The 16,369-nt window shown below is 41.3% G+C and overlaps 2 long non-coding RNA genes across 7 annotated transcripts; one reads left to right on the top strand and one right to left on the bottom strand.

Moving 5' to 3' along the window:
* Positions 1-5,138: 5,138 nt before the first annotated feature.
* On the bottom strand, positions 5,139-15,339 carry LOC310636241. Of its 6 annotated transcripts, none has more exons than XR_014491657.1 (3): positions 15,106-15,339; positions 10,330-10,746; positions 5,139-8,532 (listed from the first exon to the last, which is right to left on the bottom strand). It is a non-coding gene; the product is annotated as an uncharacterized lncRNA (long non-coding RNA). The 6 variants fall into 6 exon arrangements; XR_014491658.1 differs by having other exon boundaries at positions 15,030-15,125; XR_014491659.1 differs by lacking the exon at positions 15,106-15,339 and adding an exon at positions 14,130-14,171.
* LOC310636244 lies at positions 10,542-13,912 on the top strand. Its single transcript, XR_014491665.1, has 2 exons — positions 10,542-10,750; positions 13,782-13,912. It is a non-coding gene; the product is annotated as an uncharacterized lncRNA (long non-coding RNA).
* Positions 15,340-16,369: the final 1,030 nt, after the last annotated feature.

The raw sequence follows: 16,369 nt of genomic DNA on the forward strand, positions 1-16,369 counted from the left end.
AAGCAGTGTAGCTGTGAAAGCTCTCCCGCTTTGGTGCATTCAACGTTGCAATGCATGTAAAAAAAGAAAGCATGGATTGCATTAGGACTCCACAACTGTGATGAAAGCAGCACTGCAGTTGCCAATTTATCCTCCTCCCCCTCCGCCAGCCCATGTATATTGCTTCTTCCTCCTAGTACAAAAATTAATTGCAAAATTACAAATGCTATATATGTTGGATATAACTGGTGAAAAAAAATAAAACATTATGATGTAAACCCCAGACATTCATACTTGAAGTTGGACACAATTATGTCAAGTGACATGGTTTGTCTTTCAATATAAGAACATACATTCATCATTTATATCTCCTTGCTTTCTTACTCACAGATCCCCATAATTGCTACTGACTTAGAAAATGAGTTCTTGTTGCTATTGAGTTTCTACAGTTCTTTCAAAATGATACTTTCAATCTTGAAAAAAGTTGTAATACTGCAATTAAAAAAATCACACAACTGGGCTCCAGATGTGTTGGAAATCTGGGTCTTTTAGGACTTTCCACAAGTTGTTGTGATTGTTGCAATTGAAGGCTAGTCAATAAAACAGTTTTAGATGTTCTTTTAAAGAGGTTTTTAAGAAGAGATTGGGCAACCATTTGTCTGAAATATAAGCTGGAGAATTACAGGTATTTAAATTAAGATCAAAACCAAAAGAATAAAGAATAAAGAATCAAGGAAAAGCTTACCTTGTCAAGAATGAATAGATACGGGGGTAAAGGAAGGAACAAAGAGTGAGTTGTAGTCAGCAGGTACTACTTACAAGTAAATGTCTGTTAACTTGAAAGAATGTTTACATAGCAACAAGGAAAACACTAGTTATTCAAGGAAGAGAAAGGAAGGGAATTATTAGGTAAAGGTAAAGGTAAAGGTTCCCCCGCACATGCATGCTAGTCGTTTCCGACTCTAGGGGCCGGTGCTCATCTCCGTTTCAAAGCCAAAGAGCCAGCGCTTGTCCGAGGACGTCTCCGTGGTCATGTGGCCGGCATGACTAGATGCCAAAGGCGCATGGAACGCTGTTACCTTCCCATCGTAGTGGTCCCTATTTTTCTACTTGCATTTTTACGTGCTTTCGAACTGCTAGGTTGGCAGAAGCTGGGACGAGTAACAGGCGCTCACTCTGCTACGCGGCACTCGGGATTCGACCCGCCAAACTGCCGACCTTCTGATCGACAAGCTCAGCGTCCTAACCCGCTGAGCCACCGCGTCCCTAGGGAATTATTAGGCAGACTTAATAAAATCCCTTGGATCTCTGAAAGCCAGGAGTTTCCAGGAACATGGAGGATTTAGGAACTTGACTACATCCAGGTTTGTGTGTCCCAGAGATGTTTTTTCAAGAGGCAACTGGACTTTGTTTTTCTTTGAAGATGTTTCGCTTCTTATCCAAGAAGCTTCTTCAGTTCTGACTGGATGGTGGAGAATGGAAGGATTTATATTCCTTGCAAACAGCTGGTCATTTGCATCCTTTTAGAGTTGTTAAGGCCACTTTGAGGTTTATCTGTGTCCTCAGGGTCACCTGAATGGTGCAAATGGGTGTGGAGCCTTCTTGGAATTGCTGAAATGGCCTCAATGATTATTTATTTATTGATTTATTTATTGAGCAGGCTAAAAGCAGCTGAGTCAACACATCTTACTAAGCACACTTGGAGACAGAAAACAATCTTTTTTAAGAAAAAAAACAAAGGGAGAATTCCAAATGCAAAACTGGAGATTGGGTTCTGAGGCTGAGAAGAACTACTGTATGTTTTTCCTTCTTTCCAGCAGCCTGAGAATTAATTTACTGGAATTCCCAGGAAGAATAGGGACAATATCTGTTTTGGGAAACTCTCTCTGAATAAAATCAGTAAAAATACTTAGCCAAAAATATTACATGAAAAGTGAGTCCTTTTTAATTGTACTATGCTAAAATCTTCCATCTTTTATTTTTGCATATAAGAGAACTGTATATTCATATAATATTTCTATAGAATCTTGAGTTGTGAAATAGCGAGTTAAATCCAATTTAAATTTTTAATCTCTTTGAAAAAAATTTTTTTCTGTTTGTATTAAGCCTGGAGTGTTTATAAATGAACGTTGAGAAAGCCTTGGCTGCATGATAAAAGTAAATACAATACACATTTTAAAAAAGGGCAGAGCTTTGATTACAGAGTTGTGGCCATCTTCTTTCAGGGCTTCTCCCTATGGACACTGCTGCCTAGAGCATTTTTTGTGTGTGTATGGTTTTAATAAATTTTGTTTTAGTCACTGAACCTCATCAAAGCAACTCTCTATTTATCGCCTTTAAGAGGAAAGATTTGCATCTCAATATCTAAAGCAGAGGGTTTTGTTTAACTCTGGCAACCTTATGGTGTGTGGACTGTAGCCATGAATAGGGGATTAAAAATGGCAGTACTTATATTTTATAATCTGAAGCTTCTTGGTCTACGTGTTCCAAGACTACGGCTACCATTCTCTTTGGAAGTATCATTTCAAGGTAAGGGTGTCCCGATTTCCCTTTTTAGGCTAGCATTTGAATTTCTACAGAAACTTTACAACAACAGGAAGCAGAAAGGGCAGCCCAGGAGGCCATAGAACGGAGCTTTGTTTTATCAATTCAAGGAAAGGATGAAGAAATATCATTTCAAGGATTACAAGGAAGTTTGAGATCACCAGAAACACTTTCTGATCTAACAGTCTACAAAGCTTAAAGCCAGAAGCTCCTAACAAATGGAATTGGGCACGAGAACGTTACTATCCCTTGGTACAAGCTTTTAAAATACAGCATAGTGTGTATGCAAGCTTAGTGCCTTTTACATGCATTTATATTGTTCTGGGACTACAACAGTCCCAAATGTCCTTTCTTGGCCATTATGATGTCATCCTAATGCATCAAAATGCAGGAGATTGTAAGGCAGTGAATGATTACAATAGTGGATTAGCTGTAGCACATGTGCTCCTGATTCTGATTTGCTAGCGGCATAAGTAACAAACCATATTTATGTCAAAACATATGCCATGACCTCATAGCACAAACAACACCATGGAATCTACTTTGGGTACCTAACTTATCATCATTCACACCTCAACAATTTGCTTTTGTGGTTTTCTGCAATAGTATGTGGGAATGACCGTGGGAGACACAGAGAAAAGCCATAGAGCAGACAATGGTCAGGCAAATGGCAGCCGAGTTCACAGAAGGAATGTAGGAATGAAGGCGCCTCCCTAGTTTCTGAGACCAGGGGACTCCAACCCCCATTCCGTGGACCAGCACCAGTCTGTGGCATGCCACAAACGGCCACACAAACAAGCGAAGCCCCATCCTCAGGATGCAGGCAGCATGTGAAACCACGCCCCCTCTGGTCCGTGGAAAAACCTCTCTCCAAGGAACTTGTGTGCCCAAAAGGTTGGGGGCCACTGTCTTAGATTATAAGGGTGAGGTGGGGGGAGATATGTGTTTTCAGGTTTGCAATATTTTGCCAATCTAACATAACACTACACTAAAAGAGTAAGCTAATACTTCCAGGTATACTTGTCTGGCCTACCTGACAAGGCTGATACTTCCCTAGAAGGAAGCTTCTGGCTCCGTTATGAAATTTGAAGCGTAGCAATGAGGACCTCATCACTACTCATCAAATTACATAATTTGGTATATACGTTTTAAAGTAAACTGAGATCTGCACATTATCTGAAATGCCTAAACACCAGGCCCAGCAAAGGCAACTTTGCTCTTTTCAGGAACAATGCATGCCATCATATCTACCATGATATTCCAGCCCTTTCTATGTGCATTCTGGGCATATTCATGGTGATTGCATGTTAGGCTTTCCCTGATTTTCTACCTCATAAAATTTTGCTTATGTGTCCAATCAAACTCCTACTATCTCTTTTAGGATTTTTTTTCTTTTGTTCAATGGTGGCAGTTCCCAGATACTGAATGGACAAGTCCCCGTAGTTTTCTTGGCAAGGTTTTTCAGAAGTAGTTTGCCATTGCTTCTTTCTAAGGGCTGAGAGAGTGACAGGCCCGAGCTCACACAACTGGCTTTGTGCCTACAGTGGGATGGAGGGTTTGTTGTCACTGTGTGTTGAGGGGAGAGAGCACGGGGGGGGGGGAGGCTCAGCTAATCTCAATGTACACATGTTGTACTTTGACAATAAAAGGTTTATTTATTTATTTATTTATTTATTAGAACTCCCAGATTTTCTAGCCCAGTGCCTTAACCACTACACCAAACTAGGTCTAATAATGTACATAGATAGTGCCATTATGTCTATTAAGGAATGGGTTTAGTATTATTTGCAGCTTAAGGAGCCCTGGTGGCACAGTGCTTTGAATACACAATTGCAAACAAACTCTGCCCACAGCCTGGAGTTCAATCCTGACCAGGCTGAAGGTTAACTCAGTTTTCTATCCAGTCGATAAAATGAAGAGCCAGATTGTTGGGGGCAATATGCTGACATTTGTAAAGTGTCCAGAGAGTGCTGTAAAACACTATGGGGCAATATGTAAGCGCTACTGCTAATGCTGTTTTCCCCACATATAGTGGGATGGTAGTGCTGCAATGTACTGGCTAGAAATTCTGAGAATGGCAATTCCAAACAGATACATTTGGCATATATATTACTGCTTGCAATACTTTTTCTCTAGCATAGTCACAGCATCCAAAGAACCTGTAATGCTTTTTTCCCCAATATTGTAATTTCTGCAAAGCAATGATTTAAATACGGTTCACACTTAATTGCATAGAAATTGTTGCTAGATAGGAACTGCTTTAACTGAATGGCTGTCTGTAAGCAAATACGGGTTTGCAATACGAGAACTGTGAAAAGAATTTTTTCATTTTATTTACTTTACTGCTAAAGACCTTTTGTGATTGACAGTGTTTGCTTTAAGTAAAGAGTCACACCCCTATGCATCATTTTTATCTCAATAAAGCTATCACTCAACTTTGGATTTTATAGGGTTTTTTTTCCCCTGTGGGCCAGCAAATGATTTTTGGGCAAAATTATATGTCTGCTGCCATCTGCTGGCCAGCCTAACATTGAAAACATATGTTTTACTTGGTTATATATCCTAGCATAATAGATCGGTGTGTTGGTTTTTTTTAAAATAGAAACACTACCAAATAGTGTTTCTTCTACCATTTTACTCAAGATGCTTAACATTTGTAGCTTCACATTTTTTGCTTGCAAGTTCAATAATAAAGCCAGGCAACAATACAGTTCAAAAGATAAATTCTCCTAACCAAAATACATACCTATACAAACTAAAAATGCTCATTAAAGCATATTTGATCATGAAAATAATTGTTGAAACTTCACACTTAATACTATATTAAGCTGATTTACATGTGCTGTCACAAATATGATATGTAATAGCTTCTTCTAAGTTGTATATTTCAATCAAACATATGCTTAAAAATCTTGCATAAGAGTGTTTTGCAGCAATTATATATTCATCAGTAAGCTAGCAGTACAATTATTAGCAGTGATTCTATATTTGTGCATAATATACAGTCACATGCCTTTATTCATATGTAGAATTTCACTTTCTTTTAAGGACACATACAATGCTCACACAGGGTTTTAAATATTATGATAAAATATGATGTAACTAGGTTTATTGGATAAACTAAATTCACTGGGGTCACATTTTTTTTTTATTTTAATCCCATTTATATCCTGCCCTTCTCCGAAGACTCAGGGCGGCTTACAATTTAAGGCCAAACCAATGTGCTTAGCAATAGCCTTCATTCTATGTATATGCCTGCTTATTAGGGCTTTTGGGCCCCCCCAAGCGGCATTATTACAAAGTCAGCTTATTGCCCCCAACAATCTGGGTCCTCATTTTACCTACCTCGGAAGGATGGAAGGCTGAGTCAACCTTGAGCCTGGTGGGATGCGAACCTGCACTAATTGCAGGCAGCTGGTGTTACTTAAGGAGGCATTAGCCCACTGCTCCACCAAGGCTCATAACATATTAAATAAAGCTACCTGTAAAATAATATAGTATACACCATAAGTTAGTTAAGCAGGTAGCTTTGACTTAAGTATTTTTGACATAAAAGTCTATGATAATTTTAAGTTTAGGTTTATATGATGCTTTAAAGTGATTTACTTAAGATGTTGTGGGATTTCAATATTATAGTTTACTGCCATTAAAAAAACTGGTTACATACACACACACACACACATATATACATACACAAACAAACAGTAAATGTTGTGCTTTACAACTGCAGTGGAAGTTACATTGCAATTCTGGCAAGGTCCTATGATACTTTGCTTAATGTTGGCATCACTGAGCAACCATGTTACAGGTCCCGATTGTCCTCATTAAGTGAGGATTACCTGGTATTGTCAAGTAGCTGTGACATTTTTGTAAATAATTGATGAAATGAGATCAGAGTTCCCCAATTTGTTTCCGCTTGAGCGGCAGGCAAGCACACACTCACAGCTCCATTTGCGCAAGCACATTCACCCACTGCTGCTCATGGAAGTGTGCGCATACGCTCGCCCCACTTCTGTGGCCCAATTCTGAATAGCTGAAGGCCCAGTAGTGGGCTGTGGCCTGGGCATTCGGGATCCGAGTTAGATGATTCAAAGAAAGGGTATCAGACCAAACACCTACTGTCCAGCTGTGGTTAATGTGGGCTTACTCTTGGCCTTCCTTTCTATCTCCAGTGTGCTTCAGATGGGGACAACTAGTATCTAAAAACCTTGATCAGTTTGAATAGCCAACATAGGGTAACTAACAGCAGCTACTTAGATAGAAATAGATAGCCATCTCTCCCATCCCTAAATACACTCCATTGGATATTATTCTCAGATCACAGGACATTCATCTGTAAGCTCCTTAAGACATATCCATGGTTCAACCTCCAATTTTATGCCCACTAGTAATTCATAATAGCGTCAGCATGCCATAGTTAAGCACTTGCATTTATTGGTGATATTGTGTACATACTTACAGGACTATAATAACTATTTATCAATATATATAAGGATTGTTGCTAATCTGATCTAATATTTTGAATATTTCTCCTCACTGCTTGTCTCACAGAAGTTTCTCCTCTTCTCTTCTCCCTCTCTTTTTCCATTCCTTTATCTTTCCCTGTCATCTTTTTCCCCTCTCCCTCTACCGCCAAAACCTCCTCCTTTTATATCCTCTCCTCCTTCTCTTCCGGGTATGCTTAAAGGGCTGATCAGCTGGAGCGGCACACACCGATCCTGGGCTATCAGCAGAGCCCCAGCAACACCATAGCTACATCCGAATCTCCACCCAAAGACTGCATGTGGCTGCCGGCCACCTCCCCAAGGCTGCCAGAAGCGCCAATCACCTGGAGCTGCACGCACCGATCCTGGGCTCTCAGTAGAGCTCCGCAGCTCCAGCTGACTCTCCCCCAGGCCTGTGCGGTGCTACCGCCACTTCAACTCATCAGCACTGCCACTGCTTCATTTCATTCCCCCTAGCTACAATTGTCTAGATTGTGTACCACCCGCCAAGTGCCAAAGTACCACCAGTGGTATACGTACCACGGGTTGAAAAGCCCTACTCTAGCTCTTCCATCAAGTCTCTTTAGATCTCCCAAGCAAAGGGCTGTAAAGGTGTTTGTAGAGCATTCAGCAGAATAGTCTTGTTGTCTATCAATATCAGTAAAATGAGACCAACAAGTGGCAATCAAGCAGCAAGATCATATTCTCCAATAGAGTACCGCCCTTTTGTTTTTAGCTCTGGTGGCATAGAGTAAAGATGACCTTGATGGAAATATATGTGCTGTGGCCTAGGTAAATGAAGCTGAAGTATTATTTAAGTCCAGAACATTCAGATTATGTTTGGAAACAGCTGAGATACCTCTCTAATTCACTGAACTATAAGAGGGGAGGAACAGCACAATCATACAAAGTTCTGTTTTTTATAACCAATTTCAATAAAAAAATAGTTGTAGTTTTCCTGTGAAATCGATTTCCTGATCTAGTCTACCTAGTGGGGTGAGAGGTGGGGCTGCAACTTCAGATTTTCTCATGAGGTCCATCTGGAGAACACCAGATCATGAGTTTATAAATTGACATGGAATAACAAAAAAGGTTATTGTAGCCACACACAAAAAGAAAGAAGAATTGGCTTGCTAGATACCAAAATAACCCTATTTTATGTTACAATAAGCAAATTACTTAATGGCATCACACTATATGTCCAGCACAAAGTGTTGTTTACTGCTTGTTTACATACATTCTTCCTAAACTCCAGGGACTGCTACATATTCACAGGTGTGACTAAGTTTCTAAAAAGCACAAAAAACCTTTTCCTTGGAAAACTTGAGGGAGTCATCAATTATCCAGTCTTTAGGTAGCAGGGGAAGGATGTATTCCTTTCCTTCACGGATAACACTTGTAACAGATTTCTTTCTGTAATTTGCCTCCTTCCAAATTCCTATTGTTTTTGGCTTTCGTGTTAGCAGACCTTTGAATAATTTCCACTGTAGATCCTCCAGGCCTTCAAAAGTTACATATTTTCTTTCTTTAAAGAAAGAGAGAAAGTACAGAATATCAGATCATATCAGACATTAGTGGATATGTTTTTTCCCCCTTGGCTGAGAAAAATTAAAAAAGGAATAGTACTCAATATATTATGCCAAAACATTATTATGGGACTGGGAACTGCAGATGCCTATTGCTGCTAGATAGCCTATTGAATTCTTTTTTGAGAATTCAAAGAAGGAACCAGCTTGGTAATACAATTCTGTTCTTGTAAAGCTGGGGTTGTAAACCAGATTTCCAGATATTGGAGAATTACAAATCCTACCATAATACCTGGCATCATCAGCCAAGCTGGCTAGGACCTGCATGAAGCTTCTGCTCATACCATGTTTCTCCGAAAAGAAGACCTATCCTGAAAATAAGACCTAGCTTGATTTTTATGCATGCATCTAAGCCCTGCCCCCAAAATAAGCCCTAGTTAAGACCCCGCCCACTCTGTCCCACTGGTTGCACGAGGTGGGACGAGACGCATGGATAAAGCTGGGGGGGTGGAGTGGCCCCACGTGCCCCGCACGCGCTTACCTTAGGGCCCCCACAGCCAGACCTTCCAAGCCACGACAACTGCCTCATCTTGCAGCAGCGTGCAGCCCTGACCAGAAGGTGGCTGCGTGGCCGCTGCTGGCCCACTTCTTCTGCAGCCGCTGGCCACCACTCGCACATGTCTCTGGCCTCCATTTCGCCAGCAAAGGCCTTCAGGTTTCCCCTGGCCTCTTCCTGAAAGGGCTCTGCCGGTGAAACAGAGGCTGGTGTGTGTGTGTGTGCGTGTGTGCGTGATGCATGCATCATCCCAGAGCTCCATTCTGGGCTGCAGAGGCCTTTCCTGAAAACTTCTGCCGACAAAATGGAGGCTGGGGATGACACACGCAAGCAGTGGCGAGTGGTCACAGAAGTGGGCCAATGGCCACACAGACCCCTTCTGGACAGGGCTGTCAGTGCCACTGCTGCGAGGCAAGACAGTGGAAGACATCCGCTGAAAATAAGACCTAATGCCTCTTTTGGAAGCAAAAAAAGGGGCGGCCCTTATTTTCAGGAAAACATGGGTTATGTGCATTTCCAGATAGTAGAGGCTACTTTCCCTGCTTGTAACTTGAACTAAAGGTGGTAGAAGGTCAAGATCAAGCTTAAGTGACCACATTTAGTCCTGTCCTCCAATGAAATGCCACTTCTATTTCAGCCACCAAGTTTTAGACAAAGCTTGATGTGAAACTGATAGTATAACTCAGGCCTACTCAATCTGGGCCCCTTCCAGGTATTTCCCAGTGAGTGTGACAATTTGAGAATTCCAGAAGCTAAAGTCTGCACATTTGGAAGACAATCAGGTTGGAAACTATGGGTTATGTAAATGCTCTGAAGCAGGGCATCCTCCACATAAGTTGGGACAGCTACTCCCAAGATTCTTAGCCACAATATCTATGGTTATCAGATTTGCAAACTACAGACTTTATGAATTTTACTACTAATTTCTAAGCAGAAATCTTATTTGTGGCAGACCTAGATCCTTCTGACTTTAATATTTATCTCCAGTTTTCCTCATATTACAAAATAGCTACTCTCCCAATCAGCAGCTGATTCTTTTATTTAATCTTTTGCTTCTCTTATAATTCACTTTCTGAACACAATATTCAGGACTTCTCCCTGACTTCAAAAGGATCCACTACTTAACTGTTTGGGCTCAAAGACTGGCTTTCATTCTTAAGTTCTGAAAATCATTAACCCATATTTTCATTTTATCTGAATGCTTTACTCATCCCCAATTACAAGTGAGAACCTAGTCAACCTTGAAATGTCGGTACTTTTGCTGGTTCAAGTGAAGTAGGTGGTTTCTTCTTTTTGCGCCTCAGCAATAAAGAGTCTATCCTGCACAGTATCTCCCCTGTGAGACATTGTTTCCTGATGGTGGGAAATGGCAAATGAAGACAATTCTCGATTAAAACCACGTAAGGAAGCACGTATGCTGGTGGCAGTTCAGGATAAGTTTTCTGTTTGCTTTTTGATTCAACCAGTTGTTTTGAAGCCACAGATAAACAGGAATCTTTGGAAAGTACGGATGTGGAAGTATCTCTGTCTTTGGTAGCATCTTTATCTGAATCATTTATAACAATTGCATCTTCATGAAGCACACTAGAGCAGATGGAGTTGGGTTCATGGAGTTGGTCTTTATCCATTTTTGCAGCTGTGCTTCAAGAACTGCTGGCTGAGTGGCATGAAAAAAGAGTTGAGTAAGCTTCTTTAGAAGGCATTCTACATAGTTGCTTCACGTACATTTAAATACAAGGGTTAGTAGTAGTTCTGTTTTAACAATACACATGCACAACTATAAGCTTATAATATTCCTTTTTATCTAGAAAGTGATTTGCAACGGATTAAAAATTAAATTGCACATTTGTAATTTGATCTATAATGATCAAAGATGACATATGTAGTATCCCTGTTCACATATATTAAGTATAATTGCAAGTATGATAAGTAATTAACATGAGGTAAGATGGGCAACCTATAAATTTTATAAATATTATAAATATATAAAAAATAAAAACATCTTTAGCTTTGATTTAGCATGATTTATGAGCCTACCTAATTGTAACTGATTTAAACCACAACTCAGCAAACTATTTAAGAGAAAAGCACAGTGTGGGTATTTTTTTTATTTTATTTAGCATAGTATACAAGCCTACTGTAGAGAAGGCAATATATTCCAGTCAATTATCTAGTAAGAAAAAAAAATCACATTCCTTTCAATGCTTTTTTCAATGAACTGAATTCAGCATCATTATGGTATCTACCACTTGAACCAATTATAATATAATAATAATAATAATAATTTTATTTATATACCGCCCTTCTCCCGAAGGACTCAGGGCGGTGAACAGGGCAAATGCATAAAATACAAAAAATACAAAAGTTAAAAAGGAATTAAACATAATGGCCAAGGTAAAAAACAATAAATACAAATATTAAGAGCAATAAAAAACCCAACCCACCCATCAGGCCAAGCCGGCTTGTTCAAATAAAATATATAATTATATATAATATATACTTCATTATATAAACATAACATATTTATATAAATATAAATATTTATATTATATAACAATGACCATATTCAGGATACTTCAGCTGACTCAGTTTAACTTAGGCTTGCTTGCCACTGATGCTGACTAGTTTGCATTCGGCGTATAATTTTAATAAAGATGCCAACCATTACAAATAATTAAGTGTTTGATCAGTATACCACAGCTGCATCTGGTTGGTCCAAATCATCTGGAGCTTAAAAATGCAGATGACTATTAACAGCAACAAATTAGAATATTTGGTATCTCTTAGCTGCTCCGTATTGGTAGTCCTGATTTTGACAACCCACCTAGCTCTTTTGAAGCACTCCGAATTAATGCAGACTTCGACTTAGGACCGCAATGAAGCCTAAAATTTCTGTTCCCAAGTTAGACGGTTGTTAAGTGAGTTTTGCACCCATTTTAAGTCCTTTCTTGCCACCGTTGTTAAGTGAATCACTGTAGTTGTTAAGCTAGTAACATAGTTGTTAAGTGAGCTTGGCTTCTCCATTGTCTTTGCTTGTCAGAAAGGTGATCACATGCCCCCGGGACACTGTGACCGTCATAAATATGAGTCAGTTGCCAAGCTTTTGAATTCTGATCACATGACCATGAGGATGCTGTAACGGTCGTTGTGAAAAATGGTCATAAATCACTCTTTTCAATGCCGTTGTAACTTTGAACGGTCACTAAATGGACTGTTGTAAGTTGAGGACTACCTGTATAGTTCTTCATACATGGACTTCCCTTTTTTGAGCTCTAGGGTTGCCTGGTTCAATGATCCAAATAAATGGGATTATCAAACAAATTCATCCAGAGTTCTCATTCAAGGAATATATATTATCCTGTTTTAGACATATTATTTGAAGATCTAGCTTTCTAGAGAAAGCTTTGAGGCTGGAAAGGAAAGACAAGAGGACAACTAGCAGAAAACTGGATGAAATCAAGTTAGTAGTGATGGGTGCAGCATTGGAAGACTGAAAGACCAGCTTAGCGACTGATCACCCTGGAGAAAATATATCTATGTAGTCGCAAAGAGTTCAATACCAACTTCATGGCATATAATCAGGATCATATAACAAACTCAATCAGAATAGAGCTGGAAGGGACCTTGGAGGTCTTCTAGTCCAACCCCTCGCTCAAGCAGGAGACAGGTGGCAGTCCAGTCTTTTCTATACAATATAGAAGTATAATATAATAAATATATAATAAGCAGGCATACACATAGAATGAAGGCTACTGCTAAGCTTGTAAGCCGCCCTGAGTCTTCGGAGAAGGGCGGGATATAAATGGAATTAAAATAAAAAATAAATAAATAAATAAATATAATAATGCAAAATATTTTTCAGTTTGCTCTTTTGTTTTTTTCCTTCTATTATTAAATGTGTTAAGCATAATTAGGTTTTTCTGGTTTCAAAATGTAGACAAAAAAAGTCAAAAAAAGAAGGTTCCAGGGAAAACTATAAAAGGATTTGGGGATTTTAGGTATTTTTATTTATTTATGTCCCACCCTTATTATTGCTATAAATAAGTCAAGGGGTGGACTTACCCAATACTCCTCCCTCTTCCTATTTTCCCCACAACAACCCTGTGAGGCAGTTAGATTGAGGGAGAGAACAATTGTCCCAAAGTCATCCAACTAGCTTTCATGTCTAAGGTGAGATAAAAACTCTCAGTCTCCTAGCCTGCTCCTTTAACTACCAGACCAAACCGGCTGACATTGAAGGTTGTCTGTATATGCTTTGAACTGGGATTACAAACGTCCGAGAGGCCTCTTCCTGCTTCCAAAAATTAGAGCAGGACAGAAATAATATTGAAGGGTTTCCCCCCTCCCTTAATACTTAACTTTATACCTTTAACTCAGGGGTCTTCAAACTTGGCCCTTTTATGACTTGTGGACTTCAACTCCCAGAATTCCTCAGCCAGCGTATGCTGGCTGAGGAATTCTGGGAGTTGAAGTCCACAAGTCATAAAAGGGCCAAGTTTGAAGACCCCTGCTTTAACTTTTTGTTTGCTTCAGTGGGATGCAAGTAATTAATTACCAAAATCTTCTCCTGAGCACAAGCGTAACACCACGAGCAAGTGAAACTTAAAACTCGGTTAAGCACCACCGCGCGTCACGCAGAAGTAGACACGGATCAGCCGCATTTTATCCCAGCGCTTTGAAGCTTACCCCAAGCCTAAGAAACGTCCATTAAGCTTTTTTTTTCGAAGTTTATAAAACTTTCCGCTTTTCTGCATGGAAGGGGAAAAGAGAAATGGACCCGACGACGTACCAGATGGCAACAAAGAAGCCAAACTTTGCGGGGGGGGGGGAAACCTCCCTCGGGTGGTGGGGGGGGGCGTCGATAGGGAAAGAAAAGCGAGCGTCCCTTTCGGGGCCAGAGGATTTTTTTTATTTTTATTTTTTTTTAATCGCTCGGGGTTCCCAACATTCCCACCGTCGGAAAGCCACTTAACGAGAGCGGCCCCAAATATCAGAAGGGCGAACGGTCGCCTTTACCCAATTTCAGAGAGCCAAACTTACCGGCGGCGACCGATCACGCATGCGCCGCGCCTCCCCTCGCCGGGTTTGGGGAAGCTGGGTCTATCTATCCCAGGGGTAGGCAACCTCGGCTCTTTTATGACTCGTGGACTTCAACTCCCAGAATTCCTGAGTCAGCGTAGCTGACTCAGGAATTCTGGGAGTTGAAGTCCACGAGTCATAAAAGAGCCGAGGTTGCCTACCCCTGATCTATCCCATCCCGCCCGCTGAACCAATCAGTGGTTGCAAAAGGAGGCCTCATTATCGTCTCACAATTTCTACCGCGGCCTCCTTCTGTGCTAAGAGAGCAAGGTTAAGGAGTTTGGGGTAACGGAGTGGCTGGGCTTGCCGGCCCGGGTTTAGCCCGATTTCCCCCCTCCCCCTCTATGAAATCTTAGCGAGCAGCCGGGCGACGCCGGTCCGAAGGGGAGGCTCGCTCCGCGGTGCTCGGGAAAAAAAAAGGAGCTCCATCCAACCGCAAACCTCGAGACTGGAGCTTGAGGTGGGAGCAAATCCCCCTGAACGAGGAGGGCTCCCCCGGCCGCCTGCTCAGTGAACGAACTGCCCCCCCTCATGGAGTCTTCACCCTCTTCGCCTGGCTTTGAAAGCAGATGTCTATGGAGATTCTCAAGTCATTCAGGCTGTAAAGGTAAAGGTAAAGGTTCCCCCCGCACACGCGTGCTAGTCGTTTCCGACTAGGGGTCGGTGCTCATCTCCGTTTCAAAGCCGAAGAGCCAGCGCTTGTCCGAGGACGTCTCCGTGGTCATGTGGCCGGCATGACTAGACGCCAAAGGCGCACGGAACGCTGTTACCTTCCCGCCGTAGTGGTCCCTATTTTTCTACTTGCCTTTTGACGTGCTTTCGAACTGCTAGGTGGGCAGAAGCTGGGACACAGGCGCTCACTCTGCTATGCGGCACTCGGGATTCAACCCGCCAAACTGCCGACCTTCTTCAGGATTCGACCCGCCAAACTGTCGACCTTCTGATCGACAAGCTCAGTGTCCTAACCCACTGAGCCACCGCGTCCCAGGTCATTCAGGCCGTAGTCGTCCCCAAAGGTGCTTTTTGACGAGGCAACCTGGACTGTCTTGTTTTTCTTTGAAGACGTTTCGCTCCTCATCCAAGAGGCTTCTTCAACTCTTGACTGGATGGTGGGGAATGGAAGGATTTATATTCCTTGCAGACAGCTGGTCATTTGCATTCTTTGAAAGCAACTCCCAGGAGTCATTTGGGTGCAGAGGGAGGGAAGATTGCACATCAGTGATATGTAAGGAAAGAATAGGAACAGAGCAGTTGAAAGGGACCTTGGGGGTCTTCTAGTCCAACCCTCTACTCAGGCAGGAAACCCTATACCATTTCAGACAAATGGTTGTGAAATCTCTTCTAAAAACCTTCCAACGTTGGAGCATTCATAACTTCTGGAGGCAGGTTTTTCCACTCGTTAATTGCTCTAATTGTCAGGAAATTTCTTACTAGTTCTAGGCTGCTGTTATATACTGGGTTCTGTGCTTGCTTGAAGAGACCAGGCAAGTGAGTTCAGCAAAAATCACTCTTTAGTTCCTTACAGGAACTGAACTGAGAAACAGGGCTGCAAATGCAGCTATTTATACCCTGGCCCCTAGGTGGGCCAAAGCAACCTATTGCTGCCCTAGAAGCAGCCAATGGCAGTGCTGGATAATGGTTGTCTGAGGAGCTGGGAGTCGTTAGCCAGCTTCCCTGCTTAAGCAACCTTCCAGCAATTAACCCCAGGTGATACTCTTTGGTAAGACAAAGCCCAATACATTACAGTTGCTTCTCTCCTTGACTAGTTTCCATCCTTTGCTACTTGTCATCCCTTCAGGTGCTTTGAAGAATAGCTTGACTCCCTCTTCTTTGTGGCAACCCCTGAGATATTGGAAAATGTCACTGCTAGTCCTTCTTTTCATACCCAATTCCAGCAACTGTTCTTTATATGTTTCAGCCTCCAGTCCGCTAATCATCTTTGTTGCTCTTCTCTGCACTTTTTCTAGAGTTTCAACATCTTTTTACATTGTGGTGACCAAAAGTGTGGCCTTACCAAGGCATTATAAAGTGGTATTAACACTTCACATGATCTTGATTCTATCTCTCTGTTAATGCAGCCTAGAACTGTATTGGATTTTTTTAAAAAAAATTAATCCCATTTATATCTCGCCCTTCTCCGAAGACTCAGGGCGGCTTACAATCTAAGCACAATCAATGTGCTTAGCAATAGCCTTCATTCT

Source organism: Vipera ursinii (genome assembly GCF_947247035.1).
Source record: "Vipera ursinii genome assembly, chromosome: 2".
Classification (NCBI taxonomy): Eukaryota; Metazoa; Chordata; class Lepidosauria; order Squamata; family Viperidae; genus Vipera; species Vipera ursinii.